This window comes from Stegostoma tigrinum, chromosome 16 (genome assembly GCF_030684315.1).
Source record: "Stegostoma tigrinum isolate sSteTig4 chromosome 16, sSteTig4.hap1, whole genome shotgun sequence".
Lineage (NCBI taxonomy): Eukaryota > Metazoa > Chordata > Chondrichthyes > Orectolobiformes > Stegostomatidae > Stegostoma > Stegostoma tigrinum.
Window position 1 is genome coordinate 19880200 of NC_081369.1, and position 16709 is coordinate 19896908.

The 16709-nt window shown below is 42.5% G+C and overlaps 1 protein-coding gene across 3 annotated transcripts in view; it reads left to right on the forward strand.

Annotated features, from left to right (window-relative positions):
- cfdp1 (craniofacial development protein 1) overlaps window positions 1-16709 on the forward strand; it is a 173825-nt gene that overhangs the window by 140595 nt on the left and 16521 nt on the right. The gene's annotated exons all lie outside the window — the stretch shown is intronic.

The window sequence follows — 16709 nt, forward strand, 5'->3', positions numbered from 1 at the left end:
TTCAAATATTTCTAGTTAGTGGTCCATTCTATCCAGTCTACAAAGATTAAGATACAGGTGTTTCAGAATATTTTTCACTAAACTATTTTGTGCAGAAACAGCCATTGCATACATAGCTATATCCATATAACCTACTGACGCTCGATTTCCCACTTGTTAGACCTATTTCTGTGCTTGTATCATGCTATCAGCAGCAATGTATGTATTCTAATGCTGTCATGCCTTTTTTTTAAATAGATGTTAAATAATGTGTTGACACCAACAATGCTTGCTCCTTTAGTTAGAAAGTATCCTTTATCCCTGTCCAAGTAAATACATTGGATGCAACTACTCAATGTTATCTGCAGGGTTTACAGGTATATTCCACGACAAATGGCCAAACCCTCCCAAAGTTTGAGTCAATGTTAATGGTCTTGGATTTACAGAGGATTGGGCTGCTGCAGTTCCAGTGTGCTGGGCAGGGGCACAGCTACATTGGAAGACGTTGATACATTCAATCATACCAAATACTGAAATGTCAAACATATAATGTACCAAAGAACGCAGTTTTGCTCAGTAAAATCTATTTTCAATTTTTTTTTACTTTCAGAAGTATTAAAAAGTCTTGTCAGAGCTGAGAATGATCTTCTAGTCTTCTTTCTGTGTTAGTTGGTATGTTGACAATGAGACATGCACAGTCATAAGCCTCTTGTTTCTGACTTCAAGGCTGCTTTTGTTTTGTAATAAAAGGTGAAAATATGATGGATTCAAATGACAGATTGTAAAAAGTTGAGCACAGGTTTGCCAGTTTTAAACTAGCTCTGGTGATCCTTAATTATCTCTTTTTAAACATAGTGAACCCTCGGTGGTAGGATGGCCACCTGACCTATTTCTTGTGACACCCCTCCCCCTTGCTCATTTGCCAAAATCAAGGGCTTGTAAAATTTAGCCCCATGACTTGGACTTGACCTGAAGGAGCAACTGGAATCAAGAGGTTAAAATTTACTGTGGCTGAGCACATCAGTGTTGGAGATGGTGAACTGGTCGACTGGTCAAGCAAATTGAAGGTTGCAGGGGGTTCACACTGAATACAATACCAAAATACACAAGACTGTTAGGGTTTTTGAAAGTTGTAGTTTCACGTCACTTGGTGTCTTTCTTCCGAGCAATGGATTCCAAAGGAATTGAAGTTACAAGGTGGCAGGAGAATGTGAATTGTGAATAATGCAAGGGAGTGATCAGTGATGGTCTTGTCAATAAAAAGGACATTGGAGTAGAAAGGCCACAGGTGATGGCGCCAATATTAGTGTAGCTATGAATAGGAGCAGAAGAGGGTTAAGGAGCATTGGAAGGCCATGGAGAAATTAAATGTCCTTATTTTTAAAATGAATATAACTTTTAATTTTTTTTGGAACCAACAATGTGTTTTTTTTTTCTAAAATATTTCAGAAAGTTGCTGACTGCATATGATTCAGAGGTCCAGAGCAGCTGTTCATTGGGGAGCAGTTTACCCACTTAAGTCAGTTTGTGATTGAGAAGCTAATCAGCCACTGTGCTGTAAGATCATTTTGCCTTACATGTGACCACCAGGAAAATTCTGACACAGTGGGGCTGATCTACTCTGTAATTTATTTTCTCCTCATCTACAGTTGACATGTGCATTACCTCGATATATCTCTTGCACAGCTAAGGTGAGAGCAGAACTTCATGATGATAGGGCTTTGAACTGAATCTATATCTGGCCACTTGATGACTGTCCTGTTGCTATGCAGTCAAACCATGGGTTAGCTCACTGTTATTTTTGTTTTGCTAAATGCTGCTGCTCTCAGGTGTTTCAGAAGATGCACTTTATACATTGTAAACTAGCAACTTTTAATGAATTTTATAAACCTTGATGCTCATCATTTAGTGTTGTTCAAACCTCATATATTGAAAAAATTCCTAAAACCTTTCTGTATTTGATTCTGATCTTCCTTGCTTCCGTGTGTTGAGGATCAGAACAGTACAAGGACAAGATACCAAGCTGTTGGTAGCAGAAAGGACTTTGACATTTTTACACAAAGCTTTGCCGCAAATCTCTGCGATCTTTGCCTTGTTTCAGAAGGAAGTTCTGAGTTGTCTTGAAGGTTTTTTTTGCATTACCCAAAGTAATTTTGACTTGTTTACCTTCTACACTACCTGAAAGCCATGCCTCAGGCTTTATCTTTTAGCAATATATTTAATTTTAGATGAAAACATGCATCCTTATTACAGCTAGCAATATTTGTACTGTGTTTTAGAAAGTGAATGAAATTGTGCCTCCTGGCTGTTTGTAGTAAAAATAAAACCTGCTTCATTTCCTGCATCTCACACTGAATTGGAGACAAATTTCCACTATTGGCCAATGATAAAGCAATCAGTTGTATCTTTTGAGTGTTGTCACCAGGATTTTTTTCTTGTCTTAAAGAGACCATTTATAGTTTTTTTTTCCCCTGGCTAGATGTGTTGAAAAGACTAGAACCCTCTATGTACAATAACAATGCTTCAAATAAAGCAGGCTGCCAAGGAGATGAATTATTAGAGATTACCCATGTTTGTGTTCTAGCAAGTAGGATGAAAGCAGACAGTCAGACTCCTGGTAAGTATGAAAGACCCATCTCCTTTTGTTATACACCACCCTGAAGCTTCTCAAATGTTTCTGAGGTGAGGTATCCAAATGCAATTGTCTGTTTTAAAGCAATAATTGCTGCTGACATGAACTAATTAAGTCTTCCTGTGCCATCTTAGGTAAAAAGTACCTAGGTACAAAATCTTATGTGTAAAGTAGAAAAATAAGGAATTAAAGGTAATAGTTCAACATTGTAGTCCTTCTTGTATGCTTAGCCATGCTGGGCTCACATTATCCACAAGGGTTTGATCTCCTCTGCTTTGGGCTTGATCTCTCCCCATGCTGGAGCCACCAGAGATTCCTGGAGAACGCGGGCTGCCTGCTGTCACTGCTGCAGATCCCTTTGTTGTAACTTGCATGGACTTTAAATTCATTGTAGGCCTAGTCTGTTCTGAAAACCATATTTTTATGTGAGCGTTGGCCCAGGTGAATGTGTATATCTGTGTAAATAGTTTAGCATTACTCAGCCTTCGCCAGAAAAATTGTAGCAATAGGTTTATCTTGTTCTTTGCTTAACCTAGGGAACCTGTCTGAGTATATTCTTCACAGTCTCAAAGCAAATTCTGTCTCTTACAGAATTGCAAAATACGTCCCTCTTTAAATTCCGAAGCCAAAGCCTTTTAAGGGAGCCTTCAAGCAAGGAGTGGGTGAATTTGAGTGTTATTTTGTCCCTTCTCAGCTGGTCATAAAAATGAATGTAGATAATGGCTCATTTTATGTCACAGGTTACTGATAATGTGTAAAAAGTATTAGTGTACCATGTATTATTTGTGATTTTAGAATGCTGTTTAGTTCAGTAAAATGCCAGTCAATTTTTTTTTAATTTTCACAAGTATTGAAAAATCTTCTGAGTTGAGAATGCTCTTCACGTCTACGTTCTGTATGAATTGCTATGTTGATAATGAGACATGCACAGTCATAAGCCTCTTGATATGGAGCTAACTCTCTCAAAGCAAGGTTTCTCCTAATTCTACACTAAACCTCACTGAAAGACCACTTGAAACTGCCTGTGTTAGGGTAGAAGTATGCTGTTTTATAAGAATAGTCAGCTCTTTATTTAGTCTGAATGTGTTTAATGGAGCTAGATGGTGTTTCATCCCCAATGCTGGTATCCCTCACTGAAATTATAAAAAGTAATTTTAAAGTAATAGTTTAAATGTTTATTGGAATATTAATTAACGTAATTTTCTCTATTTCAACATTACAGGGGAAAAGCTGAAAAAAATTAAATTTAAATGATTTGAATATCATGGAAAGGGACGTGATGGGAAAATGACTTATAGTAGCAATCTCTTGCTTGTAAGGAGGCAGAGCAATCTCTCGCTGTAATTACTGCAGCAAGCTGGTGTAAAATCGATTGGAATTTCTCATTAATACTGCTTGATCATATTGTGCTTGCTCTTGATTGTTAAGATTGTTGACCCTGAATGAAGTTAATGAACTACTGACAACACTGCGTGGGTGAAATTCCTATCATCCTCCACGAGTTTGCTTTATTTCTGTTGCTTAAGGCTGTTTTGTTCTCCCGGTTTCATAAGAGCTTTTGGCTGCAGAACTAAATTAATAAGCTATTTGCAAAATTAGGTTAATACATTATTATACACAAGATATTTCAGAGAGTTCATTTTCATTGAAATTTGTTGCAACTTCAGGTATCTCAGTGAGGATCTCGGTAAATGCATTGTGCTAAGTTGAAATTACAATTTGAACTTGTGTACATTTTCAGATGCAGATCACAAGAGTGGGCAGTAATGTGCAGGTTGCTGTCCACTTGCTCAGTTGGGGAAGGGAAGAACAAAGTACTGTAGAAGTACATCTGTGCACATTGAGCCCATGCTTTCCATGTTTACAAAGCAGAATATCAGGATTGTCTCTTAGTAGTAGACAACTTGAATAGAACTGAGAAGACAGGCACTTGGCTGAAGTATTTTGTCTTTGCTCTTATCAGGGCAAACACAAAAATGCTAAATTTCAAATGATGATGACACTTTATACTGCAGTCTAAAAGAATGCTGATGGGTTGGCAATTCAAACCTGACTAAGACACTGCTATTGCAAAAACAATGGGAGCTCTCAGCTTCCCATGCATTAATTATACCTGAATTGAAATGTTGAAACCTGTGAGGCACCCTGATTTACTTAGATAACAATGAACACAGCAGGCCAAGCAGCATCAGAGGAGCACGAAGATTGACATTTCGGGCCTAGATCCATCTTCAGAAATGGGGGAGAGGGTTCCGAAATAAATCGGGAGAAATGGGGAGGCGGATAGATGATGGATAAAGAAGAAGATAGGTGGAGAGGAGACAGGCAGGTCAAAGAGACTGGGATGGAGCCAGAAAAGGTGCGTGTTGGTGGGGAGTTAGGGAGAGAGAGAGAGAGAGAGAGGTTAGTCAAGGGGGTGGGATGAGGTTAGTAGGTAGGAGGTGGGGGTGGGGCTTGAGGTGGGAGGAGGGGATAGGTGGGAGGAAGGACAGGTTAGGGAGGTGGGGACCAACTGGGCTGGTTTTGGGATGCAGTAGTGGGAGGGGAGATTTTGAAGCTTGTGAAGCCCACATTGATACCATTGGGCCGCAGGGTTCCTAAGCGGAATACGAGTTGCTGTTCCTGCAACCTTCGGGTGGCATCGTTTTGGCACTGCGGGAGGCCCAGGATGGACATGTCATCTGAGGAATGGCAGAGGGAGTGGAAGTGGTTCTTGACTGGGACGTGCAGTTGTTAGTGCGAACTGAGCGTAGGTGTTCTGCAAAGCAGTCCCCAAGCCTCCGCGTGATTTCCTCAATTTGGAGGATGCCACAGTGGGAACAGTGGATGCAACATACCACATTAGCAGATGTGCAGGTGAACATCTGCTTGATGTGGACCATCTTCTTGGGGTCTGGGATAGGTGCCAGGTGTGGTGGGGCTGGAGGAGAGCGTGGAGCCGACAAGGAAGCCCCGCCCCACAGAGAGTGGTCCCCCTGGAAAGCAGATAAGGGTGGGGATGGAAGAATGTCTTTGGTAGGGTCAGATTGCAGATGGAGGATGATGCATTGGATCCGGAGGTTGGTGGGGTGGTACTTGAGGATGAGGGGGATTCTGTTTTGGCTGTTATTGCAGGGAGGGGGTGTGAGGAATGAGTTGCGGGAGACACCGTCGGGTGTGGGGGGGATGTTGCCGTCCACAAAAAATGAGGACATGTGAGATGTAGAGGAATGGAATGTCTCATCCTGGGAACAGATGTGGCGGAGGCCGAGGGATTGGGAATAGGGGATGGCATTTTTGCAGGAAGTTGGGTAGGAGGAGGTGTATTCTAGTAGCTGTGGGAGTCGGTGGGCTTGAAATGGATATTGGTTTCTAAGTGGTTGCCAGAGATGGAGACAGAGAGGTCCAGGAAGGAGAGAGAGGTATTAGAGATGGTCCAGGTGAACTTAAGGTTGGGGTGGAAGGTGTTAGTGAAGTGGATGAACTGTTCGAGCTCCTTGTGGGAGCACGAGGGGGTGCCAATACAGTCATCAACATAATGGCGGAAGAGGTGGGGTTCAGGACCGGTGTAGGTATGGAACACGGATTGTTCCACATAACCTACAAAGAGGCAGGCATAGCTTGGGCCCATGTGGGTACCCATGGCCACCCCCTTTGACTGTAGGAAGTGGGAGGGATTGAAAGAGAAGTAGTTGAGCGTGAGGACGAGTTCACCTAGGTGGATGAGCATGTCAGTAGAGGGGGACTGGTCAGGCCTGCAGGGTAGGAAGAAGCAGAAGGCCTTTAGGCCACCTGAAGTGTATGTGTAGAGGGACTGGACGTCCATGGTAACCGGGGAATTGGAAGCGCTGGAGGAGGTAGAGGGTGTGGTTGGTGTCATGGACGTAGGTAGGGAGTTCCTGGACCAAGGGGGAGAAAATGGAGTCAAGCTAGGTGGAGATAAGTTCACTGGGCAGGAGCAGGCGGAGACAATATGTCGACCAGGGCAGGCAGGTTTGTGGATTTTGCAAGGAGATAGAAGTGGGCATTACGGGGTTGGGGAACAAATGAGGTTGGAGTCTGTGGGTGGGAGGTCACCTGAGGTGATGAGGTTGTGGATGGTTTGGGAGATGATGGTTTGTGGTTCTGGGATGGGGTAGGGGGAGGTAGGAGGTGGTGTTGGAGAGTTGGTGCCTGGCTTTGGCAATGTAGAGGTCAGTGTGCCATACTACACCTGCGCCTCCCTTGTTTGCGGGTTTTATGGTGAGGTTGGGATTGGAGTAGAGGGAGTGGAAGGCTGCACGTTCTGTGGGGGTGAGGTTGGAGTGGGTGAGAGGGGTGGAGAGGTTGAGGCGATTGATGTCTCGAAGGCGGTTGGAGATGAAGAGGTCGAGGGAGGGTGGGAGGGCTTGGGATGGTGTCCAGAAGGAGGGGGTCTGTTGGAGGCAGGAGAAGGGATCTGTAGTGGGAGAGTTAGGCTCACAGTTGAAGTAAGTGCAGAGGCGGTGGCAGCAGAAAAACTGCTCAATTTCCAAACGTGACCGGTATTTGTTAATGTGTAGGTGGAGGGGGACAAAGGTGAGCCCCTTACTGAGGACTGACCATTCGTTCTCAATAAGGGGGAGGTCTGGGGGATGGTGAAGATTCAGCAGGGCCGGGTGCTATCGTCTCCTCTGGAGCTGCTGGCTGTGGAGATGTTGGGCGGAGCCGCATCGGCGGCAGCGGACAGAGTTGCGTTGGTTGTCAGCAGAGTTGCATCGGCCTTGGTGGCGGGCGGAGCGGCAACTGCGGTGGGCGGAGTGGGATAGGTGGCGGCGGCAGCTGTGACGGTAGCTGCATCTTCAGTGTCTGTGATGTTGGCCTCTGAAATGGAGACGATGGCATCAGCAGCGATGCTGATGGTGTGCGCTGTCCTGGAAGTGGTGTACCTGGCGGCAGAAGACATAATATGTGGGTGCTCCGACAGTGGCCACACGGCCAGTGGTGGCGGGCACATCGTGGGGAAGGTCCTGGGAAGGGTTAGGGATTTAGGAGGTGGAGGAAGCCTGTTTTGTGTGTTACACACAGGTATGTTTACTGTACTTAGGGTTTTTTAGTGTCCAATAAAGCTGAGCAGAATTGTAAGTTCAGATTGTGGATCCTGCGAAGACTCCGTGCCTCCCTTGGCCGCTCCACATTCCCCTCCAGCCCCAGCACACTGGGCACTTTTCCTTGCAACCGCAGGAAGTGCTACACCTGCCCCTACACCATCCCCCCAGCCCCATCCCAGGCCCCAAGAAATCTTTTCACATCAAGCAGATGTTCACCTGCACATCTGCTAATGTGGTATACTGCATCTGCTAGCCCTGTTGTGGCCTCCTTTACATTGTACCAGAAGATTGGAGGGAGGCAAACGTTGTTCCTCTTTTCAAGAAAGGGAATAGGGAAATCCCTGGAAATTACAGTCCAGTCAGTCTTTCGTCTGTGGTCAGCAAGGTTTTGGGAAGAATTCTGAGGGATAGGATTTATGACTATTTGGAAAAGCATAGCGTGATTAAAGGGAGTCATGGCTTTGTGAGGGGCAGGTCATGCCTTCCAAATCTTATTGAGTTCTTTGAGGAGGTCATGAGACAGGTTGACAAGGGTCGAGCAGTGGATGTGGTGTATATGGACTTCAGCAAGACATTTGATAAGGTTCCCCATGGCAGGCTCATTCATAAAGTCAGGAGGTATGGAAATACAGGGTGATTTGGCTGTCTGGATTCAGAATTGGTTGGCTGACAGGAGGCAGAGAGTGATTGTAGATGGTAAGTATTCTGCCTGGAGGTCAGTGCTGAGTGGTGTCCCGCAGGGCTCTGTTCTTGGGCGCCTGCTCTTTGTAATTTTTATAAATGACTTGGATGAGGAGGTTGACGGGTGGGTTAGTATGATTGCTGATGACACAAAGGTTGGAGGTGCCGTTGATAGTATCGAGGGCTATTGCAGGCATCAGCGAGACATTGACAGAATGCAGAGCTGGGCTGAGAAATGGCAGATGGAGTTTGACCTGGATAAATGCGAAGTGATGCATTTTGGAAGGTCGAACTTAAATGCTGAATATAGGATTAAAGGCAGGATTCTCGGCAGTGTGGAGGAACTGCGGGATCTTGGTGTTCAAGTGCATAGCTCCCTCAAAGTTGCCATGCAAGTGGGTAAGGTTGTTAAGAAAGCATATGGTGTTTTGGCTTTCAGTAACAGGGGGATCGAGTTTAAGAGCCGTAAGGTTATGCAGCAGCTCTACAAAACCCTGGTGAGACCACACTTGGAATATTGTGTCCAGTTCTGGTCGCCTTATTATAGGAAAGATGTGGAGTCTTTGGAGAGGGTGCAAAGGAGGTTTACCAGGATGCTGCCTGGACTGGAGGGCTTGTCCTATGAGGAGAGCTTGACTGAGCTCAGACTTGTCTCCCTGGAGAGAAGGAGAAAGAGAGGTGACCTGATCGAGGTGTACAAGGTAATGAGAGGCATGGATAGAGTTGATAGCCAGGAACTTCTCCCCAGGGCAGGATTGACTGCTACGAGGGGTCATAGTTTTAAGGTGTTAGGAAGAAGGTATAGACAAGACGCCAGAGGGAGATTCTTCTCCCAGAGAGTTGTGAGCGCATGGAATACTTTGCCAGTGGTAGTCATGGAAGCAGAGTCATTAGTGACATTTAAGCGACTGCTGGACATGCACATGGACAGCAGTGAATTGAGGGGAATGTAGGTTAGGTTATTTTACTTTTGGATTCGGATTATTCCATAGCACAACATCGTGGCCAAAGGGCCTGTGCTGTGCTGTACTTTTCTATGTTCTATTGGGGAAAATCATGCGGAGGCTTGGTGACTGCTTTGTAGAACACCTACATGCGGTTCGCAGGAAACAACTGCACCTCCCAATCGCAAACCATTTCCACCACCCCCCCTCCCATTTCTCAGACAGCATTTCCATCTTGGGCCTCCTGCAGTGCCACAACGATGCCACCCGAAGCTTTCAGGAGCAGCAATTCATATTCCGCTTAGGAACCCTGCAGCCCAATGGTATCAACATGGATTTCACAAGCTGCAAAATCTCCCGTCCTCCTACCACATCCCAAAACCAGCCAAACCCATCCCCGCCTCCTTAACCTGTTCTTCCTCTCACTATCCCCTCCTCCCACCTCAAGCCTCACCTCTATTTCCTAGCTACTAACCTCATTCTGCCCCCTTGACCTGTTCGTCCTCCCTGGACTGACCTATCCCCTCCCTACCTCCCCACCTATACTGTCCTCTCCACCTATCTTCTCCTCTATCCATCTTCAATCCACCTCCCCCTCTCTCCCTATTTATTTCAGAACCCTTTCCCCATCCCCCTTTTCTGATGAAGGGTCTAGGCCCAAAACGTCAGCTTTTGTGCTCCTCTGATGCTGCTTGGCCTCCTGTGTTCGTCCAGCTCCACACTTCGTTATCTCAGATCTCCAGCATCTGCAGTTCCCAGAATCTCTGCTCCTCTGATGCTGCTTGGCCTGCTGTGTTCATCCAGCTCTACACTTTGTTAGCTCAGGTTCTCTAACATCTGCAGTTCCTACTAACCTCATTTACTTATTCCTTCAACTAAGGCTTTGAAGTGGACTAATTTGGGTAAATTGTGTGATGGCATTCCACCCTGCTGGTATCTGCACCAGGTCAATATTTTCCATAAGACATTGTCATTTCTTCTCCTCCCCTTCCATCCAATATTAGTCTCTGTAAGGTTGCAACGTGATGATTTTGCCACCAATCTTCCTAGATGTTTTCACTGGAACATTCTCCTGCTTGCCTGTTATTTCCCTGAAAACTCAGTACTTTGTTTCCAGTCTTATTGTTGTCTGATATCTCCACTATTGGGCCAATTTGTTTCCCATTTTGATCTCAGAATTTCAGAGCTTGAAGTTTCACAACATAACAAATATGCATTCAAACAGCTTAATATATTTATAACATTGAAAGGTGCATAATTCCTGTTTTTGGCATCAGCAAATTGTTCCTATAAATGTCCTTTGACTGAACATAAAATGTCTGTTAAGTGAACATAAAGAAACACCTACTTGACTGTAGAGAAATAAAAATCCTTTTACAAAAAAAGAAATTTTTAAAAATAAGAAACAATTTCTGAACTGCAAAGTTTTCCATGAACATTCAAATACTTTGTTTTTCTTCCTGGTATATTTTTATGTTCCTGTAAACAAATCTAAATGAAAATACATTCCTCTTTATCTAGGAGCTTGAAAGTTTTGTGACATTAGTTGTTTATGTGTAGAAATCCTGTTGTTTACTTGCCAAGAGGGAAGTATTTCCTGTGGTCTTTCTTGTGACCAGAACTTTCATCCATCCCTCTTCGCTTACGTACTCCTAATTTACTGCCCAGGAGTCGTGTTTGGAAGTTTATCATATTTTAGGGCACCACCTTCAGGACCGATATGATTGGATGCTGTCTGGATATTCAGGGTCAGCAGTTTCAATTTGAGAGGTTTTTTTAAGTTCTGTTGATAAGCTGTGCATGGACCTTCACCCTGAGATCTCGTGCTCAGCAGCACTACATGTACAGGCAATACAACTGTTCAAACAGAGAAATGCATCATAATTCCTTTTGTTTTCTAATGAAGAATGTAAATACAAACAAATTGTGATCTATAACAATATGAAAAATGAAATGTGATTGATTTGGCAAGCCTTAAGGTAAAGGGTGTGCTGCAGTTTACATTTATAATAATCCGTTCTACAGTACATATTTTTAATCAATGGTCTTCTTCCTGAAGTCATTGACTCTGACATGCTAAACGGCCCTTTTACCGTTCAGCCTGTTACCAAAGTGATCATTCTTCTTTGTAGTTGATTATATTACAGGCCCTCATGATGAATGACTTTTTGAAAAGTCTTTGAAATGCCAGTGAATAAAAATGCCAGTCAAAATGTAAAGGTTTTACTGTTACAAATCAGCTAACATCAACATAATTCAAATATAATTTGCAAGCAAAGGGTATTTCAAAGATCGTAATAGTTAGTATCCCTGAAGTTTTCCCGAGACCCCGCCATACAGTCTAGTGATTTTGGCAACACTGAACAGTAGCAGTCGGTCTTGTCCAGCCCATAATCCCCTGTCTTCAGGTACAGCTTCTCTGTTCTCAGAGACTTCTTCGCAAGGATTTGTTGAAAACTACCAAACAGGAAACATTTGAATTTGGATAGAACCTTGCTTATTTTCACACAAATTGTGAGCTCTGAACTGCCAAACAGAAACAGGCTGAAACCTAACACCACTGCGGTTATTTTTCATTTTTCATTTACCCTGTGCTTTTTAACCATTCAAACTCGTGGAGGCCCTGGGTCCCTAAAATAAAAGTTGTAATCAACCTATTTAGGCATGTTATGATACAATCCTGGAGGAGCTGCGACTTCAACTTTTACCTTTTGGCCCAGCAATAGGGACATTGCCACTGTACCACCAGACCCTCAGCTCTATAATGATGCCATATTCAGGAAACCAAGTAACCCATTTTCAGAATACTCCCTAGTTCAACCTTGGTCCTGAAGGAGGCCACACAAAAAAAAACGCTTTTTCCAGAGCACATGGACCACCTAGTTATTGGAAGGCGGTTGAACTGTGCCGTCATCGCAGCCAAATGCAGATATGCCCTGACCTAATGACACAAAGACGGGCACAACCTTTCCGGTGCTCTTTCCCACCGTCTGGCCTTAATTTGAACAGAAGGTAGATTATTCCTTCCATCAGATCTTTTTTGGAAACAATCCATAAAAGTTGCCTTTGGTTGTTCCATTAACTAATGAAAGATGCCACATCATCATAGTAATATGTAATGATTTGTCTGTACCTTGAACAATGTGGCTGTAATCTTGCAACTTGTTTCAAATGGGCAATAGAAATGCATGACAGCACTTAACCCATGCAGTACTATATAATTTCAATATTAACCTGTTTATCAGATCTTTTCTGATCTAATTAATGTGTTGGTTATGGCTTCTTGCCTGTGGTGATTTATCCTTATGAGTGAAGATCAATGTTTTCCTGCACCTTGGAGTTTTGTGTTAACTGTTGTGACTCTTTGGGATTTCAGCCAAGGCAAGCTACCAGTATTGAAACAGCCGCTCATGTATTGAGATTAAATTCTGTTTTAAAGTCTCGTGCCTTCACATGATTGGCCTAGAGTCTGTTTTGACCCTTTTGGGATTCCTGAAGGAATGTTGCCTTCATTTTTTCTTTATCTATAACATTTTTTGGACTTTTTTCCTTTTGCAGGATCTTTTCTTTATTTTTTTAATTAATGAAGTGCTTTTCTTGCTGTTAACTTACAGTATTTTCTAATTTGGTCCAACTGACCACCTTTATATCGTTCAGCTCTCCCTGCTAGACATTTATGTTTGTGGTTCTGTTTGGACCTGTATGTTGTACAATAGGATTGGTGAGGATTCCCATTCCTACAGTGTTTTGGCAGGTTTTTGGGCGGGTGATAGTGTAATGTTGAGCTTAATAAACTGACTATGTCACAAGAATCCTCATGTTTCCTTGCAATACTGGCCAATTTTGAATCCTGATTTCTGTCTATATGGTGAATTGGAGGATCTCTTCCACTGTGGTGTCCTCCTTGGATTGAAGAAAGTCTAATCCCGTAACTACTTATACTTGCATTGGCACGTTCTTTATTTTGTGCTTTAAGTCAGTGCTTCTGTCTGCACATTTGAGATACCACTCCAGAGTAAATGTTGGTTGTAAAGTGCCTGCGTGTACTGTCTCTGAGGCTACTTGCTCCTTATCATAAAGTAAGGCTCTTCCATTCCTTCTTTACTGTAACACTCCTTTACTTACACTTGTAGGTTGTGAAATACGACTTGCTAGTGTATTATCGAATACCACTACCTTCGTATGTTCATTCCAGACTCATGTCATCTTGTTTATATTTGGTTCATGTAGTTAAGCACACCATCATGATTTACGTGAATCTCATTGTACCACATTCCGTGAAACTGATGCCCCTGGACTAAGGAGAGAGAAAAGTAAGTCATGGTTCCTATTCTGTTTTATTACACTCACTAAAGAGCATGCGCATAGTCTAACCTTCCACAATATTGGAAACTAACCTGCTGCACATGAAGCCTAGGATTGTTAATGAGGAATAGCAATATGGGTTAGTTTTGGAAGTTTGCTGGTGTTCAAAGTATTGTACTGCAATGTGGACCATTGTCCTTGGACATGGAGCAAAGGAAATTTGGAAAATTTGATGAAGAACAAATAGGCATCTGCATGGAGTTGTTTGACGTTTGTAAATTGATATTTAAATAAAAGTATGATGCAATGTCCAGAAGATGTCTGTGTATCCTGCAAGTCTAGTTTTACAGGAAATGTACTGAGATAATTAGAAATAAACCAGCTCCTTCCTGCCATGGGTCAGGTTATTAATGGCCTATGTGACTAACAGTTGACAACACAGTCAAATATTTTGCCTAAACACTACTATTTTGATTACCTTTGCCCTGTACCAGACATTTTGCTACACAAGGCTTCACTATTCACCATGGTTTATGAATGTTTTTAAGTTTATGTACACTATTTTGATTTGGTAGAACGAGGATGTGTGAATATCAGTCGAGGCAAACTACCATAATCATGAAATGCATTCTCAAGCAATTGGATAAGGGAAGCTCCCAACAGTTTGCCAGCTGCTTAATGAAAAGCTTAGTAAGAGAGCAAAATAAAATCTGTTAGAGATGCATAAGTCTCTGTATGTGGTTGCAAACTTTGTATTTCAATCTGTTTACAACAGTTCAGTCAAAGTTAGCTTTCTGCCTTCAAGTTATTGCTCCCAATGCACAATTTGTACCTCATTTTCACTGAGCAAATCTTCTCACAGCTACCACAATTCAGTTTTCCATTACAGGTAGAATGCGCTGATACCATTTAAGCTTGAACTTGCATTGCATTACTTCTTAATGTTTTTACTGTCCTTTTCAAACTAAAGCCAATATGTGGCAGAAATGGTCAATGCCTTGTTTATATGGTAATACCGTTGAATTTCAAGGAGAGCTGGTTAGATTCTCTCTCACATGATATGGTCATTGCCTGGCAGTTGCATGATCTGCATGTTTGATTTACATACATTTTAAAAGCAGTTATTTTAGAGTTTGAATTTGAACTAGTGGCATGTGAATTTGGTCCATGTCTATGAAGGGGTTATTAACGTGTGAGTATTTCTGTAGACAGGGTGAGTTATTTTAAATGAGAGATACTTCTGAGATGGTAATGGGTATTATTTACATTGGAGAGTTTTATCAGAAAACAGAATTAACAGTGCTGTGCATTAGGCTTCAGCTAAAGAAGTTCTGGAGTTTTTAGATTTAGGGGAAAACATACATGGCTTGAAGAAAGGACTTTTGGTGGGCCAGGTTTATAGTATTATTGACTAAAGTTAGATGTCTGAGATATTTGTCTCTGAAGGAAGAGGACCATTTAGAACTATTAAGGTATGGTATAAATTTAGTTTTAACATTGCGGTTCAGAAGTGGTTGATTAAAATCCTGAATTGGTTATTTGAAGCAGAGAAAATTTAAGCTCTGGTATATGAAGGCTCAAAGACAAAGCTATTAGATTCTCAACGCAGAGGAGTTGAAGCTACAGATGGGAATTCTGTCTAGTAGGAGACTGTAAAGGAAGACTTTTAAGTTTACTGAGATTGTATTTAACCATATGTTTCAGCATCTTTAAAATTATGTTATGTAAATACTTTGGTTTATTCCACTTCTTCATTTCTTTTCATAATAAAATTCTGTTTTAATGTTGTTGCTAAATCTTCTTCTTGTGTTTGTTTTTGATAAAAGGCCACCTCATTAAAACAAAAAAGAAAGTATGATCTGACAAGCCAGATTTCATTCTGAGTTCTGACTTGTTCAGGATTAACATCAGCTGTGATCATAACACTTGTGTGGCTTGAAAGCTACTTGTCACTTATCGGACCCAACTGTATATTGTACTGGTCTTACTGCATGTAGGTCCAGACTGCTTTACTATCTGAAAGTTTTTGAATGGTAATGAACATTGTTTGTGCAACTGAAGATATTTGGGCCTAGAATACAGCACTGAGGAACTCCTACAGTGACATTCTGGGGTGACTTGATTGCTCTGTAACAACTTCAGTCATCTTCATCTTGGTTAAGTATGGCTCTGACCAGTGGTAAAGGTTCCTCTGTCCATCAAAGCAGCATTTAGTGTAACATCATTGTCAAGAGCAGTCACTCTTGCTTTACTTTTTTTGCGTATTCATAGGAAATTGTCTTTACTGGCTGGGAAAACATTTTGAGGCTGTGGTGGTGAGCTGCCTCGCTGAACAGCTGCAGTCCATTTGTAGGTAACCGACAGTGTTAGGGAGGAAGTTCTAGGATTTTGAACCTGGTGATACTGAAGAAACAGCGATCTAGTTCCAAGTCAAGATAGTATATGACTTGGAAGTCATGTTCCCATGTATCTATTTCCCTTGTCCTTCTAGATGTTGTCAGTTGGAAGGTTCTGTCCAAGGAGCCTTGGTGAATTTCATCTGTGCATCGTTAAGATGGTACATGCCGTTCTGACTGTGTGACAGTTGGAGGGAATGAATGTTTGTGCTTGTGAATTCACCTCTGTGTTGGACTCAAGTTGTGTTGATGTCTTGATCTAAATGACCCTGGTAGAGTCCAAATTGACCATCTTGAGTAGGCTATTGCTGAGAAAGTGTTCCTTGGTAACATTGCCCAAGATGCTGCCCATCCCTTTGCAGTTTCAGTGTAGGCCGATGGGTGGTAAATCTGATCGCTGCCAATCAGCAGTGAGATGTACTAATCTGTTAAGACAGTTGATTTATAATTCACTGAACAATTACAAGTAACCGATCCCTCGGTTTTATCCTCCATCAATTTCCCAGGTAAGTCAGAGTGCCCCTTGTTGGCAGAAACAAACCTCATGCAGTTGGGTGAATAGATCTCTTCATTCTCCAAAATTTTGCTGAGAACACTGGAAAGGAAGAAAAAGTTTCCCATAAATTCTAAGGTATTATTTTTACTGTACACAGGCCCCAGTAATGCATACTCAGTGCTTTATGTTCACTGTGATTAGCCCCATGTCTAATTTCCTATGGTGTCT